Source organism: Orcinus orca, chromosome 7 (genome assembly GCF_937001465.1).
Source record: "Orcinus orca chromosome 7, mOrcOrc1.1, whole genome shotgun sequence".
Taxonomy (NCBI): Eukaryota; Metazoa; Chordata; class Mammalia; order Artiodactyla; family Delphinidae; genus Orcinus; species Orcinus orca.
The window spans coordinates 56,377,759-56,396,167 of NC_064565.1; the positions used below are offsets into that span (position 1 = coordinate 56,377,759).

The 18,409-nt window shown below is 39.2% G+C and overlaps 1 protein-coding gene across 4 annotated transcripts in view; it reads left to right on the plus strand.

The window, feature by feature from the left end:
• B3GALT1 (beta-1,3-galactosyltransferase 1) overlaps window positions 1-18,409 on the plus strand; it is a 600,428-nt gene that overhangs the window by 419,183 nt on the left and 162,836 nt on the right. The gene's annotated exons all lie outside the window — the stretch shown is intronic.

Sequence of the window (18,409 nt, forward strand, 5' to 3'; positions counted from 1 at the left end):
GTGAGCCATGGCCGCTGAGCCTGCGCGTCCGGAGCCTGTGCTCCGCAACGGGAGAGGCCACAACAGTGAGAGGCCCGTGTACCGCAAAAAAAAAAAACAGTTCTTATTATATCACACAGGATAGATAATCAACCTATATTTGCTGAATGGAGGAGGCAGTGAATCAGTTTACAAACCCTTGCTCAAAACCTTCAATTGCTCTTGTTTATGAAAAGGTACATCCTTAGCCTGAGCAAGGAAACCCCTTTACGACCTGATCTTTCTATATATCCAAGAATATTTCCTGCTGTTTATCAAATATACCTTGGCCTTAATTTTTTTTTTTACCAAACACAATTATGTTTATTACTGCTTCTGCCTCTTTTTTTTTAAACATCTTTATTGGAGTATAATTGCTTTACAATGTTGTTAGATTCTGCTGTATAACAAAGTGAATCAGCTAGACGTATACATATATCACCATATCCCCTCCATATTGCGTCTCCCTCTCACCCTCCCTATCCCACCCCTCTAGGTGGTCACAAAACACCGAACTGATTGCCCTGTGCTATGCTGCTGCTTCCCACTAGCTATCTATTTTACATTTGGTAGTGTATATATGTCCATGCCACTCTCTCACTTCGTCCCAGCTTACACAACCCCTCCCTGTGTCCTCAAGTACATTCTGTACATCTGCATCTTTATTCCTGTCCTGCCCCTAGTTCTTTAGAACCATTATTTTTTTAATTCCATATATATGTGTTAGCATATGGTATTTTTTATTCTCTTTCTGACTTCACTATTTTCAACAGAATCTACGTCCATCCCCCTCACTACAAATAACTCAATTTCGTTTCTTTTTATGGCTGAGTAATATTCCATTCTACATATGTGCCACATCTTCTTTATCCATTCATCTGTTGATGGACACTTAGGTTGCTTCCATGTCCTGGGTAGTGTAAATAGTGCTACAATGAATACTGTGGTACATGACTCTTTTTGAATTATGGTTTTCTCAGGGTATATGCCCAGTAGTGGGATTGCTGGGTCACATGGTAGCTCTAGTTTTACTTTTATAAGGAACCTCCATACCGTTCTCCATAGTGCCTGTATCAATTTACATTCCTACCAACAGTGCACGAGGGTTCCCTTTTCTCCACACCCTCTCCAGCATTTACTGTGTGTAGATTTTTAGATGATGGCCATTCTGACTGATGTGAGGTGATGCCTCATTATAGTTTTGATTTGCATTTCTCTAATGATTAATGATGTTGAACATCCTTTCATGTGTCTGTTACCATTCTATATATCTTCTTTGGAGAAATGTCTATTTAGCTTTTCTGCCCATGTTTGGATTGCGCTGTTTCTTTTTTTAATATTGAGCTGCATGAGCTGCTTGTATATTTTGCAGATTAATCCTTTGTCAGTTACTTCATTTTCAAATGTTTTCTCTCATTCTGAGGGTTATCTTTTCGTCTTGTTTATGGTTTCCTTTGCTCTGCAAAAGCTTTTAAGTTTTGTTAGGTCCCATTTGTTTATTTTTGTTTTTATTTCCACTTCTCTAGGAGGTGGGTCAAAAATGACATTGCTCTGATTTATGTCATGGAGTGTTCTGCCTGTGTTTTCCTCTAAGAGTTTTATAGTGTCCAGTCTTACATTTAGGTCTTTAATCCATTTTGAGTTTATTTTTGTGTATGCTGTTAGGGAGTGTTCTAATTTCATTCTTTTACATGTAGCTGTCCAGTTTTCCCAGCACCACTTATTGAAGAGGCTGTCTTTTCTCCATTGTATATTCTTGACTCCTTTATCAAAGATAAGGTGAGCATATGGGCATGGGTTTATCTCTGGGCTTTCTGTCCTGTTCCATTTTTCTATATTTCTGTTTTTATGCCAGCACCATATTGTCTTGATTACTGTAGCTCGGTAGTATAGTCTGAAGTCTGGGAGCCTGATTCCTCCAGCTCCATTTTTCTTTCTCAAGATTGCTGTGGCTATTTGGGGTCTTTTGTGTTTCCATACAAATTATGAAAAAATTTTTTCTAGTTCTGTGAAAAAAGCCATTGGTATTTGATAAGGATTGCGTTGAATCTGTAGATTGCTTTGGGTAGTAGAGTCATTTTCACAATGTTGATTCTTCCAGTCCAAGAATATGGTATATCTCTCCATCTGTTTGTATCGTCTTTAATTTCTTTCATCAGTATCTTGTAGTTTCCTGTATACACGTCTTCTGTTTCCTTAGGTAGGTTCATGCCTAGGTATTTTATTCCTTTTGTTGCAGTGGTAAATGGGAGTGTTTCCTTAATTTCTCTTTGAGATTTTTCATCATTAGTATATAGGAATGCAAGAGATTTCTGTGCATTAATTTTGTTTTCTGCTACTTTACTAAATTCATTGATTAGCTCTAGTAGTTTTCTGGTGGCATCTTTAGGATTCTCTATGAGGAGTATCATGTCATCTGCAAACAGTGACAGTTTTACTTCTTTTCCAATTTGGAGTCCTTTTATTTCTTTTTCTTCTCTGATAGCTGAGGCTAAAACTTCCAAAACTATGTTGAATAATAGTGGTGAGAGTGGGCAACCTTGTCTTGTTCCTGATCTTAGAGGAAATGGTTTCAGTTTTTCACCATTGAGAATGATGTTGGCTGTGGGTTTGTCAGATATGGCCTTTATTATGTTGAGGTAGTTTCCCTCTATGCCTACTTTCTGGAGAGTTTTTATCATAAATGGTGTTGAATTTTGTCATAAACGTTTTCTGCATCTATTGAGATTATCATATGGTTTTTCTCCTTCAATTTGTTAGTATGTTTTATCACATTGATTGATTTGTGTATATTGAAGAATCCTTGCATTCCTGGGATAAACCCCACTTCATCATGGTGTATGATCCTTTTAATGTGCTGTTGGATTCTGTTTGCTAATATTTTGTTGAGGATTTTTGCATCTATGTTCATCAGTGATATTGGCCTGTAGTTTTCTTTTTTGTGGCATCTTTGTCTGCTTTTGGTATCAGGGTGATGGTGGCCTCATAGAATGAGTTTGGGAGTGTTCCTCCCTCTGCTATATTTTGGAAGAGTTTGAGAGGGATAGGTGTTAGCTCTTCTCTAAATGTTTGATAGAATTCGCCTGTGAAGCCATCTGTCCTGGGCTTTTGTTTGTTGGAAGCTTATTAATCAGAGTTTCAATTTCAGTGCTTGTGATTGGTCTGTTCATATTTTCTATTTCTTCCTGGTTCAGTCTCGGAAGGCTGTGCTTTTCTAAGAATTTGTCCATTTCTTTCAGGTTGTCCATTTTATTGGCATATAGTTGCTTGTAGTAATCTCTCATGATCGTTTGTATTTCTTCAGTGTCAGTTTTTACTTCCCCTTTTTCACTTCTAATCCTGTATATTTGAGTCTTCTCCCTTTTTTCTTAATGAGTCTGGCTAATGGTTTGTCAATTTTGTTCATCTTCTCAAAGAACTAGCTTTTAGTTTTATTGATCTTTGCTCTTGTTTTCTTTGTTTCTATTTCATTTACTTCTGCTCTGATCTTTATGATTTCTTTCCTTCTGCTAACTTTGGGTTTTTGTTGTTCTTCTTTCTCTACTTCCTTTAGGTGTAAGGTTAGATTGTTTATTTGAGATTTTTCTTGTTTCTTGAGGTAGGCTTGTATAGCTATAAACTTCCCTCTTAGAACTGCTTTTGCTGCATCCCATAGGTTTTGGATCATCATGTTTTCTTTGTCATTTGTCTCTAGGTATTTTTTGATTTCCTCTTTGATTTCTTCAGTGATCTCTTGGTTATTTGGTAACATATTGTTTAGCCTCCATGTGTTTGTGTTTTTTACGTCTTTTTCCCAGTAATTGATTTCTAATCTCATAGTATTGTGGTCAGAAAAGATGCTTGATATGATTTCAATTTTCTTAAATTCACCAATGCTTGATTTGTGACCCAAGATGTGATCTATCCTGGAGAATGTTCCGTGCGCGCACGGATGGATGGAATGTCCTATAAATATCAATTAAATCTATTTGGTCTATTGTGTCATTTAAAGCTTGTGTTTACTTATTAATTTTCTGCTTGGATGATCTGTCCATTGGTGTAAGTGAGGAGTTAAAGTACCCCACTATTATTGTTTTACTGTTGATATCCTCTTTTAGAGCTGTTAGCAGTTGCCTTATGTATTGAGGTGCTCCCATGTTGAGTGCATATATATTTATAATTGTTATATCTTCTTCTTGGATTGATCCCTTGATCATTATGTAGTGTCCTTTCTTGTCTCTTGTAACATTGTTTATTTTAAAGTCTATTTTATCTGATATGAGTATTGCTACTCCAGCCTTCTTTTGATTTCCATTTTCTGGAATATCTTTTTCCATCCCCTCACCTTCAGTCTTAATGTGTCCCAAGGTCTGGAGTGGGTCTCTTTTAGACAGCTTATATATGGGTCTTGTTTTTCTATCCATTCAGCGATCCTGTGTCTTTTGGTTGGAGCATTTAATCCATTCACGTTTAGGGTAATTATCGATATGTATGTTCCTATTACCATTTCCTTAACTGTTTGGGGTTTGTTTTTGTAGGTCCTTTTCTTCTCTTGTGCTTCCCACTTAGAGAAGTTCCTTTAGCATTTGTTGTAGAGCTGGTTTGGTGGTGCTGAATTCTCTTTGCGTTTGCTTGTCTGTAAAGCTTTTGATTTCTCCGTCAAATCTGAATGTGATCCTTGCTGGCTAGCATAATCTTGGTTGTAGGTACTTCCTTTTCATCATTTTAAATATATCATACCATTCCCCTCTGGCTTGTAGAGTTTCTGCTGAGAAATCAGCTGTTAACCTTATGGGAGTTCCTTTGTATGTTACATGTTGTTTTTCCCATGCTGCTTTCAATAATTTTTATTTGTCTTTAATTTTTGCCAATTTGATTACTATGTGTCTCAGCGTGTTTCTCCTTGAGTTTATCCTGTATGGTACTCTCTCCACTTCCTGGACTTGGGTGGCTATTTCCTTTCCCATGTTAGGGAAGTTTTCAACTATAATCTCTTCAAATATTTTCTCGGGTCCTTTCTCTCTCTTTTCTCCTTCTGGGACCCCTATAATGCGAATGTTGTTGCTTTTAATGTTGTCCCAGAGGTCTTAGGCTGTCTTCATTTCTTTTCATTCTTTTTTCTTTATTCTGTTCCACAGCAGTGAATTCCACCATTCTGTCTTCCAGGTCACTTATCCATTCTTCTGCCTCAATTATTCTGCTATTGACTCCTTCTAGTTTATTTTCCATCTCAATTATTGTGTTGTTCATCTCTGTTTTTTTGTTCTTAATTCTTCTATATCCTTGTTAAACAGTTCTTGCATTTTCTCAATCTTTGCCTCCATTCTTTTTCCGTGGTCCTGGATCATCTTCACTATCATTATTCTGATTTTTTTTCCTGGAAGATTGCCTATCTCTATTTCATTTAGTTGTTTTTCTGGGGTTTTATCTTGTTCCTTCATCTGGTACATAGCCTTCTGCCCTTTCATGTTCTCTATCTTTCTGTGAATGTGGTTTTTGTTCCACAGGCTGCAGGATTGTACTTCCTCTTGTTCTGCTCTCTGCCCTCTGGATGAGGCTATCTAAGAGGCTTGTGGAAGTTTCCTGATGGGAGGGACTTGTGGTGGGTAGAGCTGGCTGTTGCTCAGGTGGGCAGAGCTCAGTAAAACTTTAATCAGCTTGACTGCTGATGGGTGGGACTGAGTTCTCTCCCTGTTGGTTGTTTGGCCTGAGGCGACCCAAACTGGAGCCTACCTGGGCTCTTTGGTGGGGTAATGGCAGACTCTGGGAGGGTTCACGCCAAGGTGTACTTCCCAGAACTTCTGCTGCCAGTGTCCTTGTCCCTTAGTGAGCCACGGCTGCCCCCCGCCTCTGCAGGAGACCCTCCAACACTAGCAGGTAGGTCTGGTTCTGTCTCCTATGGCATCACTGATCCTTCCCTTGGGTCCCGATGTGCACACTACTTTGCATGTGCCCTCCAAGAGTGGAATCTCTGTTTCCCCCAGTCCTGCTGAAGTCCTGCAGTCAAATCCCACTAGCCTTCAAAGTCTGATTCTCTAGGAATTCCTCCTCCTGTTGCCAGACCCCCAGGTTGGGAAGCCTGACGTGGGGCTCAGAACCTTCACTCCAGTGGGTGGACTTCTGTGGTATAAGTGCTCTCCAGTCTGTGAGTCACCCACCCAGCAGTTATGGGATCTGATTTTATTGTGATTGCGCCCCTCCTACCGTCTCATTGTGGCTTCTACTTTGTCTTTGGGGTATCTTTTTTGGTGAGTTCCAACTGTCTTCCTGTCGATGTTTGTTCAGCAGTTAGTTGTGATTCCAGTGCTCTCGCAAGAGGGAGTGCATGCACGTCCTTCTACTCCGCCATCTTGAACCAACCTCTGTTTATTCCTGCTTTGTTTTTCCTGGGCTGGTCTTAGAAAGTGTCACAGTTTTATAGGGATTTAGTGATGTTACTTAATCATGTGGTTTTGTAAATTAGTACTTTTTATGAAAATAAGGAAAATGCTTTGAACCATCTTGGTCATTGTGGATGTTTTGTTTATAAGCAACACAAAGTTTTTTGGTTTGAATTTTATTTATGGCTCATTAAGCCATACTTTCAGGTTCAAGAAATTCTGAGAAATAAACTTAATGAGGAAAATAGAGAAAATGATTTTTAAAGCACTTACTTCAGGTCATCTGCTTCCTATTCTGCAATCCATTAGTGTGTAAATGGATTTAGATTTTATAAAGTAATTTTAAAAATGGGGCATTAGAGATTATGTCCCTCTAAGTCCTTCATTTTACAAATATCTCAGCAATTCAAAGTCAATCCAGGCACAGGCAGGAGCTGAGCCACCAAGATCACCACCTCTCTGTATTAGGGAGGACAGAAAAGTAAAATGAACTCATTGGCTTTTATTTTAGAGCTTCTGAAAGTAATAAGAAGGACAGGACTTTGACAAGTTCGTTCAAGGGTAAACTACTCCTAGAAAATCTTATTGAGACAAATTTTAGAGGATGATTATTCACCCACATAAAAAAACTAATAGAACTTCTGTTCAGTAAATCTTTGGCCTTTGGAGGGTTAGCATTTGTGTTTTTGACCCTGTAGGCTCATAACATGATCTAAGGCAGGAATTGGGGTCTATTCAGTATGGCTATATTTTTCTCTCCTTATCTTTGAATACACAATAAGTCTTCTAAGGATATTGTTCGTGGAATTTTAAACACCAAAGAAAATCCATCTTTAATGTTAAGAATGAAAATGAAGAGAGACTAAAGGGATCTAAAAACATGATTCTTCTTAGCTTTAAAATAATTTTAAAATTATTTTATTCTGTATTTAAGTATTCATCAGAAGCCAAATGGTATTTCTAGCATTTTTAGCTATAGGGGAAATAATATGCTGTAGAGTTATTGTGAATTTGCCAAGATCTGGGTTTTGGTTTTTTTTTTCCTTTTAGATGTAAGCATTCACTGTGTTTATAACAGTAATAAGATTTTTTTGCTTGTTTTTCACACAATTAAAAAATAATGACTGTTTAGTAGAGGCAGATCTATATAAGGATAGATCTGTAAAGCATCATTTATAGAATATCATCTTACTGAAGTTGTTGCCCCGATAGACATAAAACATAACTATTTTGTTGTTGATTTTCTTTTACCATTGTTCCTAATTTAAAAAAATCTTTTAACTGAAACTAGAACCACAATTAACCAGAATATGATCCACTCTGCTTTTAGTTGAAAGGATAAATGACCAAAAAAAGTGAATAGGCAACATTTGCAAAAATTGAAGTAAATTTCTCAAATATACCATTACAAGGACATACTTAATCTGCTATAACTTCTATGCCCAAATCTTTAAAAGTAAGTTTAAATTCACAAAAAAAATTACTTTTAATCACTGTAACATCTTGATTATCAATAAAATATTAGGGAACATTCAGTATACTTAATTTAGAAAGGCAAGCTATAAACCAATATATTTTAGACAAAATTTTAATTAGAGTTTAGTATAGAGTTTTGTCATATAATGTTCTATCAAATATAACATTAGCTAGTGTAAAAATCAATATGGGAAGTTAGCTTTTCTTGATCATCTAGTTTTTTTGTAAGGTTTGTCATCACTATAGAAATAATCTAGAAAAATAACTCATCTTAATTCAAAAGGAAAAGTATTATCTTTATTGTAATTCATGTAAAAAAATCTTTTTGAAATTATAATTTTGAGAACTGATATACCTAGGAAAAATGTATTTTTTCTGAGATTTAATGCTTAATTCTCAGTAGGTGAGTTTCTTAACTTTATTTTGGTCATAAAAATGTGTCTATTCAAAGAGAAACAGAAGAAATAACTTAATAAATTAATGGAACATTTGTTTACTGTCATCACTCACGTGGATTCAAAAAGCATGTTGGATTTTCAGTAGAGAGTAGAAAAGGACAGTGACCCATGGGCTAAATCAGGAACCAAGCCTGGGTCCAGGTTGGCATTGACATCCCAAAGTGGTAGGAGTAAAAATGAAGAGGGTTTCAGAAGAAAGTATCTCTAAGAAAGCATGGCATTTGTACTCACATAGGCCACGCTTGTTCATTTGTGTTTTCAATGTAAAAATTATTTATTGGTAAGCAGACACTTAAAACTTTTTGATTACATACATCATGCAAAACAATTGACCTCCTATATGGTTGTCTAACTGCTCATTATAACAATCTTTTTTGAGATGATGATAAATATTAAAAGTTACAGTGACTACAGTAGTAAAAAGAATTCAGGAAAATGACTCTAAAAGAAGCAAAACACTGTGTAGCACTATGTTTCCACAGACTGTCCTCTCTCAGAATCAAGATCCTATTATCTGCCTTCATCATCATTATAATTTGTTGATTGTTTATCGTGTACCATGGATTGTGCCTATGGCTTGTATGAATTTAATAGTCACAACTTTATGAGACAAGCACTATTATTGTCTTTATCTTATAGATGACAGAAAACAAACCAAAAAGACAAGGAAGCACCATTAGTAAGAGGAGCAAGCAAAGGTCACACAGCTTGGCAAGGTCCCCCTAGTGCAATGAGTCCTCCCAGGACTGAGGCTAGACGGAGATTCACAGGTCCCTGGGGGTGGGTGGAGCATTGAGGTAGCAGACGCTAAAGTACTAATTCCTCACCCTTGCTGTAGGAGGGTGAGGAGTGGGCCCACCAGAGATGGTGGGTGGAAGGGAATTCATCAGGAATAGCCTTGGCACCGCGTGTGGTAGAGGGGCTAACTGAAGGTTTCCAGTGCGGCAGCCTGTAGGGGAAGAGACCACAGGCACTCATGCTTGTAGTAGCCAAAACAGTCAACATTTTAAGAAAATGAAGAGTTTCCTATGAAGATACCTATGATAGTCATAAAGTTTCTAAGTGCATTGACAGAGTAATGAATGCTGGGTTTCATAACAACAAACATAAGTTAGTTCGTGAATCTGATTTTTTCCCCTAAGAGTTGTTAAATTGAAAAAAAGTTTTAAGATCTTCTTACTTCTTTATGTTCCTTTATTTTTACTGCAGCAGGTATCCTTGATCAAAAATTAATTAGTTACAATATAAATCTGTGAGTTTCGATAATTGCAAATATCAGGCAGTATACAAGGCTCTTTTTCTTGGACTCAATTCAGATATGCTTTTAATTTCACATAAAAGTTTTCCAGCCGGGCATTTGAGGACAGATGCTATTTGGCAGGCACGAACACAGCATATCAAGCCTCTTTCGAGTCCTTTGTGGGAGCTTTGGTGCTTTAGTATTGTATCGCATTTGGACCTGTTAACACCTGTGATAATTTCTCATCCATTTCAAATTATGCCCACTGAAATCTGGCATGTCACCTTCCAGCCTGAATTATGATTGAGTTTTAAAGTTCAGGCTTTGTGAAATCCTTTGCTGAATAAAAATTATACATTCGGAACATTCGGACCTGCAGTTCTTTGAACTAAACCTCGTAGCGGTGACTTGTAAGAGTCACTATGTGATGTAGTCCTCTCTTTACCAGAAGTTCCCTTTTCGTGGCTCCCTGAGAACTCTTGGGCCACCCAAGCATGCCACAAGCCAAAAATCTTCCTTTGGTCATTCACGAGCAACTCTGTGAAAAAGCAAAAGAGCAGAAGAGAAAAGATTTCAGTTGTTATGCTTAAGTCAGATCCATTCCTGTATCCACCAAATATTGTATGTTATATCTCTGCATTATATTACTTTTTCTGAGAAATGTTCTACTCAATGAACCAATATTCTTCTATCTTCAGTTTCCGGGAGAGTGTGATTAAAATAATGTGCATATATGTTGAAGGCAAAGGAAGGTATTGCATAATATAGATGAAATCGCCTTTGGTTTGTTTTACATTCTATTCATTTTTAATGAGCAAATTCCCATTTATAGGAATTAAATGTTCCAGATACTGATTTCAGAGGGATAATATATAATATGAAAATAAAATTTGGTAGCCTTATGTGATGATGTGTAATTCAGTATAGCTAGAACCCTGGAAAGTGAAAAATGATGCTATTCCTGTCGAAATATTTCAGAAAATCAAATTAATTCCCTGAAGTACATTATAATAAAATTGAAACAATGTTACATGATTTATAGTCTTTTAAATCTGGTTTTAAAGGCGATTTTCATGTCAGAAACAAAGGGATTGGGCTTCCCTGGTGGTGCAGTGGTTCAGAGTCTGCCTGCCAAGGCAGGGGACATGGGTTCAAGCCCTGGTCTGGAAAGATCCCACATGCCGCGAAGCAACTAAGCCCATGGGCCACAGCTACTGAGCCTGCGCTCTAGAGCCCGCAAGCTACAGCTACTGAGCCCACGAGCCACAACTACTGAAGCCCACGTGCCTAGAGCCAGTGCTCCACAACAAAAGAAGCCACCACAATGAGAAGCCCACACACTGCGATGAAGAGTAGCCCCTGCTCGCTGCAACTAAAGAAAGCCCGCTCACAACGAAGACCCAACACAGCCAAAAATAAAATATAAATAAATTTATTTTTTTAAAAAAACAAAGTGATCCTTAACCCTCTGTTACTCAACCATGTATATATTCTATAATGACCTCTGAAAGATCTACAAAAGAAGCGTTGTAAAGCAGATGTGCCCCCAGGTTTGCTCCTGCTTCACTCCTGTGGATGTGGAATACTCGAATTATGTAAGTGGATCTGGATTAGATCCCAGTCACTCGTAGGTTTTCTCACAAAGTAAAATACTATACTTCCTTCTATCCATTTTTAGAGAGTGAAGATTCACCTGGTAAGATTTGTACTAATGCTTTCAGAGTATCAGAGGGACAATTAATTAGTGGAGAAGCATTAGAAAGTAAATATTTATTGGGGGCCTTTACCAGCCAGGCATTGTTCTAAGTGCTTTCACATGCCCTCTTATTTCACCCTCACAGGACCCGATGAGCTAAGTGTCATTTTTATCTGCACTTTGCAAGAAGGGAAAATGAAGCTCAGTAAGGCTTTAGTTACTTGCCAGAGGTTGTACAACATCGTAATGGAGAAGCCAAGTTTCAAATTCAGAAATCAAAGGGCCTGCTCTAACCTCTGGACCACTCTCCTTAATGTAAAATGCCCAGAAAGGATGCAGATGGCTAGAATGAGGGGACCGGCTTCTGTGAATGGTCATGAACTTGATTTCTGAAAGCTTGACACATCCTAAAGTGACCCAGGAGGAGCCTGGTCCTGGGATATTTATGTTTTGTAATATTTTCTCTTCTAGAGTTGGTCCTGAAGGTTGAGATTGTGTTAAGGTGAAAACACGACCGTTTGAGTGATGCAAATAGAAGATTTTGCTGTTAGAATAGATGACATCTGTTGCCTGGCTACAATTCATTTTACGATGACACAAAATGATGCTACCAGAGACCATGGTGCTTTCATAAGAAAACAGAAACTCTTGGCCACTTTTCCTCTAAGTGACTTCCTGTATGGGAAGCTGATCTCAATCTGGAGTGCTTAGAAATGGTTGCCAGAACGGATCACTTTAGAGGAAGAGATATTTATAAATCAAGGACTAAAGATAAACTCAATTGGAACTAGAGCAAAACAAAATTAAAACTCCGACTGAACTCTAAAATACTCCTGTCCCCTCAAAAGCACACTTCTTTCTCTCCTCTAAGAAGCTTATAAATCATGGAAATATGAAGTTTATTTCTATCTTGCCAACTATGACAGCCTGTCAAAATATTCGAGGTATCATGGTATGGTTTTTATTTTTAACAACCTTTTGTCATAAAAAATAACACTTGCTTACTGAATAATGATCTAATGGTATGATAGTATATGAAGGGTACAGTGAAAATGAGATATCAATACCTCTCCCCAGAAGCAACCTAGCCTTCCTAATCCCTTCTAAGCAGGTATAAACACAAACATTTACTTATATAAATAGTACATTCTATCTATCATCTATCTTATTTTCTAACCTACTTTTAAAAATAACAATATTTCATTAATATTAAGGAGTTGTCTTCTAAAAATTTTGAATGGTTTAGACTAAGCTGGAATTATTTTAGACAGATGCCATAGAGCTCCAAATGGGATGGCTCCAGAGAGACTGGGTACTAAATTAGTCGTTGGTTTTTAACTAAATGAATATCAAAGGCTTTAGAGAAAAGAGAAAAGGTAACAAAATTGATGCATTGGGCTTCCCTGGTGGTGCAGTGGTTAAGAATCCGCCTGCCAGTGCAGGGGACACGGGTTCAAGCCCTGGTCCGGGAAGATCCCACATGCCGTGGAGCAGCTAAGCCAGCGCGCCGCAACTACTGAGCCTGCACTCTAGAGCCCGCGAGCCACAACTACTAAGCCCATGTGCCACAACTACTGAAGTCCGTGTGCCTGGAGTCCGTGCTCTGCAACAAGAGAAGCCACTGCAATGAGAAGCCCATGCACCGCAACAAAGAGTAACCCCCGCTCGCCACAACTAGAGAAAGCCGGCATGCAGCAACAAAGACCCAACACGGCCAAGAAAAACAAAACAAAACAAAAACACACACACACACAAAAATTGATGCATTAAGACTAATTTTTCTATCACATCACATTTAGACTATCAAAAAGTTATTAAAGATCACAATTAGTAAACTAGTTTCCAGATAACTAAATTTGCTGATGTATTTGCTATAAAAGAATGTGATTTTTAAAAAGTTCCCCAAAGATGGAAGTAAAAAAGAGAGGAGTCAAAGCATTGTCTTTCCAGGTATAGAAAGGTTTTTTTGTTTCTTTTTTAAAGCATTGATGTTGTTATCACAACCAGAAAAGTGTGTGTGTGTGTGTGTGTGTGTGTGTGTGTGTGTGTGTGAGTGAGAGAGAGAGAGAGAGAGAGATAGACAGACAGAGAGGCAGACAGACAGAAACAGAGAGTGAGGAGAGAGAAAGATTGAGTCTGATGTAGGTATGGTAAATTAAATTGCGGGTCCTAGTTCTTCACTCTCTCACAGTAGTGTTGTACATCCAGACTTTCTCCAGGGCCTCATAATGGGAAGAGTGGATCTCCCACCCTTTGACTCTTGGCTTGGCTATGTGACTTGCTTTGGCCAATGGGATGTTAGCCTATGTGATTTGAGCAAAGCCTTGAAATGTGCTTGCAAGACTAGGTTTTCTCTCCTGAGCTTCTACCATCTCTGTGAGAACATGTCTAAAATACATAGAGCAGACCTGAACCTATCCTGTAGCCTGGAGGCACACTCAGCTGTACTCAGCCTAGATCAATTGAACCTACCCAACCTGTACTGGTTTATTTTGTAAGCCACTGAGTTTTTTGGGGATGATTTGTTACACAGCATTGTTATTGCAATTACTGACTTATTGGTAGTTGTAACTGACCCAAAATAAAAACTTGTCTCAGCTTTAAACCCTGAAGAACTCTTCTTTTGGACTCTGCTATTTATCATGTTTGAAAAATTGGGAGAAAGGTGATTCAGGCCTGAGGCAGACTTTGCCAGTATCAAAGCAAGATTTGGGGAGCCTTAGGACAGGAATCAAGATGCTCTTTCTAGTAAAAGCATCCGTGAGATCCATGAATACAAGATAATTGGCATCGTTATGTCTTTGTTTTCTCACAAAATAAAACTGTTCAAGGTGAAGCCAGAGTCCAGTTGAACTCCTCATGCCTTGAAATCCAGTGGTACCACTAGAATTATATCCATATACAAAAGCCTTATATTCTCCCAATCTCATGGAGCTCTGATTGCTTTAGACCTCCTTCCCTGGCTATGAAGGAGCTTTCAGAAACTGAGGACCCAGAAGTCACACTAAGATTTCATCATTTAGAGTCATGCTCTCCAGTGTGGTAGCTACTTACCCCACGTGGCTATTTACTTTTAAATTCAATGAAATTGACCTAAAAATTCAGTTACTCAGGGCTACCCTGGTGGCGCAGTGGTTAAGATTCCGCCTGTCAATGCAGGGGACACAGGTTCGATCTCTGGTCCAGGAAGATGCCACATGCCACAGAGCAGCTAACCCCATGCGCCACAGCTACTGAGCCTGTGCTCTGGAGCCCGTGAGCCACAACTACTGAGCCCGTGGCCAACAACTGCTGAGGCCGTGGGCCACAACTACTGAAGCCCATGTGCCTAGAGCCCGTGCTCCATAACAAGAGAAGCCACCACAATGAGAAGTCTGCGCACCACAACGAAGAGTAGCCCCCGTTCACCGAACTAGAGAAAGCCCGTGCACAGCAACAAAGATCCAACACAGCCAAAAATAAATAAATGAAATAAATTAAAAAATAAATTTTAAAAAAATTCAATTAGTCACACTAGCTACATTCCAAATGCCTAATAGCCACACATTGATAGTGGCTACCATATTGGACAACTCAGATATGGAGCACATTCATCATTGAAAAAAGTTTCTATTGGACAGTATTGACTACAGGCAAGAGGACCCTTTCATTAGTCATCTCCTACAGGAGGCTCAAGCCATTTGGGATTGGGAGCAAAATTGTATAGGCCCTTATTTGAAAAAGAAAAAGCCCAAAAGAAGGGGACAGTTATGAATTATGGGATCTCCAAATGGAAGCTACTTTAATTGATAGAAAATTTAACATATGTCATTTTACCTGTTTTATCATTCAACAAAGCCTATTCTTCTAGATAAGAAAGACAGAAATAAAGATATTGTGGCAAAGAAGGCAGAGGAGATCTCAATTACTGTAATAGCCAATCAACTAAGACTACATGGGATTATGTACCTTGAGCAATTAAAATGTTCAAAGGCAATCTCAATTCTGTTATTGTGAGTCTGAACCTAATATACTTACTTTGGAGTTCAGTTAGATCTTAACTTGCTAGATTCCGTTTGCATAAGGGACTGAGCAGCTTCTTAAAGAAATAGTGTCCTGGGTTTCCTGGTGGCGCAGTGGTTGGGAGTCCGCCTGCCGATGCGGGGAACACGGGTTTGTGCCCCTGTCCGGGAGGATCCCACATGCCGCGGAGTGGCTGGGCCCATGAGCCATGGCCGCTGAGCCTGCGCGTCCAGAAAAAAAGAAATAGTGTCCTATGTGGGTATTCCTTAACAGTGTAACACCAAAAGCAGAGGGAGCAAAAGCTGCCATTCCTCTTTTGTACAGCCTAACATATGCATTTAGTTCCTAAGAGTGATAGTGCAGTGGGAAAAACAACAAACCTTCCATTATCCAGAAGACACAGCTGTACTCAGAAACAGCAGTTGGAAACAAGAGCAAAGAAATAAAACTGCGTATATTAGGTGGTAAATACATGGCTTATTTTTAAACACACATGAGAAAACACACTGTGGGCTTCCAGAAATAATTTTGGAAGGTAGTGCACAAAGCGTTGAGATTTCACGTGTGAGGTTTGCAGATTGTATCTTTCAAAGATGGCCTCACCGTCTCCACGCTCTACTAGAAATGTGCCACTTCCTCTCAAGAGGTGAATCTATGTCCCCTCCCCTTGAGCCTGAGCGGGCCAGTAGAATATGGCAGAAGTAAAGTTATGTTACTTCCCAAGCTCAGTCATGAAGATATCATGCTCTTCTACCTTGTTCTTCTCCCTTGTTTCCTTGGGCTGCTTGATCTTGCAGTCATCTTGCATCATGCTGTGAGGAAGCCCAGACAGCCTGTGGTGAGACACATGTGGGAAGGGAATGAGTTCCCAAGCCCACAGCCCCACCTGAGCTCCCAGCCAAGCTCCCAGCTAACAGCTAATACTTATTCAGCCATGGGAGTGAGCCATCTTGAGAGTAGACTCCCCACCCCCCAAAAGAAGCACCAAGTTTATGGTGTGTAGAACTGAGCCAAACTGCCCTACTGAGTCCTGGCCAAACTGCAGGTTCACAAGCAAAATAAATGATTATCGTTATTTAGATCACTACGTTTTCAGGTGGTTTATTACGTGGCAATAGATAACTGATACAGCTCTATCTTTGCTGCCATAGCAAACTGTGTGGCTTAAAATAACACAGATCTGTTATCTTACCTTTTGGTAGGTTAGAAATTCAACATTGAGTCTCATTAGGCTAAAATCAAATGTTGGCAGAGCTGATTTCCTTTCTGGAAGCTCCAGAGGAGACTCCATTTCCTTGCTTTTTCCAGCTTCTAGAGGCCACCTGCATCCCTTAGCTCACATGTCCCTTTCTCCACCTCGGAAACCAGAAAAAGTGTGGAGTCCTTCTCTCACAGCATCACTCTGACCCTTGCTTCTGCCTTTCTCTCCCACTCTTAAGGACCCTTGTGATTACACTGGGCCCACCCAGATAATCCAGGATCATTTTCCTATTTTGAAGTCAGGTCAGCTGATTAGCAACCTTAATTCCACCTGCAACTTGAAATCTCCTCTGTCATCTAACCCAACATATCCACAGGTTCCAGGGTTTAGGATGTGGGTGTCTTCGGGAGGCTATTACTCTGCTACCACAGCAAGTATGGACATGAATCAATGAAATCTGAATCGTAGTTTTAAAATAGTAGTTACATTGGTTAATGGCGTCTAGATATCAGCTGAGCACCCCATCCACTGAGATTTAAGTGCAGTTGATTCAAACATCATGTTTAGTGAAGGCTTCATATTCTTTCCAATCATACCAAGAACTCTGGTGGAGAAGAGAATGGCTTACATTGTTCGTAGTCACCTTTATTTTTATACTCCCACATCTCCTAAATTTGTTAAGTTTATGAATTTTCTCACCATCCCACACATGGTATCCCCGCTCTGTACTATATCTCACTTAGATATAATATCCTTCCTTTCCTGGATTGCCACAAAAGAGCAAATCAAATCAAACCAAATATAATAAAAAAGAAAACACATAGAAATACTTTACTAAAAGTGTGAGGAGATGGAAAGGGTGCATATCACAAGAGAACTTTAAAGTTATACTTCAGATGTTTTGGTCAAATGCCAGTTCTGCCAACTCAGGTCAGCCTCCCCACAAGGCATAGCTCTCTCTTCTGGAGGAAAACGGAAGAACATGGAATCATCTTATTGCTTCATGCACAACAAGGCAACTCTTTCCAGCTTCTGACCCCAAGCTAGGTTCCAGGCTTTCCATCATATACACAAAGTTCATTGATGTGCCCCACTCAACATTTCTCCTTCCCTCATCGGTGTCTGGGAGAAAAAGAAAGAGAATGAGGGATCTATATTCAGAGTAATGTAAACAATATCACCACTTCCGTCTACCCCCATAGAAGGCAGCGCAAAGGTAACTCTTTGTTTCGCTTTAACATGTATTTTCTCCTCCATTCAGTTATATGAACCTTAAAGACATATTTATGTAACACTGATATTTAGTAAATCCTATGAATTCAGGGATCTAGGGACCTCCGGATAAACGTTTTTCTGGGTTTTTTCCTCCTGACCTTCATACCCTTCTGTGACCTGGAGACCAAAAATCAGACAAAGCAGACCAAGCAAGGAGGCTGCTCGTCAACACAGCAAAGTATCTGGTAATGTGTGTTTGAGAAACAAAAGGAGGCATTCTTGCCAGGAGCTGGCTTCAGCCCAGAGCAGCGTAGTGCTACCGGCAGGAAGGATAACAAGCACAGGTGTAACCCAGAGTCTGCTGGGGCACTTCAGACCTTCCAAGGAAAATTAAAAACTAATAACCAGATAATACATTCTGAACTCTATGCCCTGTGGACTTCTGCTGAATTTTGGATATGGTGAGAAAAAGAGGGAAGGAAGGGTGACTAGGGAAAGAAACCAACCTTTCACAAAGGCCACGGGTAGAGTGGAAAGTGCTCTTGTAACTGGTGCCCAAGGGCTCAGGAAGTCACTGGGGGTTGGGCATGCTAAAATTGTGTTAATATCTATTTAGGAAGAGGTACTCAGCTTTGATAGCAAATTTTAGTGAGGCAGAGTTGTGAATAATTTGAAAAATTTAGAAAGACTGCAGCCTCCAATAGCGTAAAAAGCTTAGTGATAGCTGCGCATCAGGACGCTGCT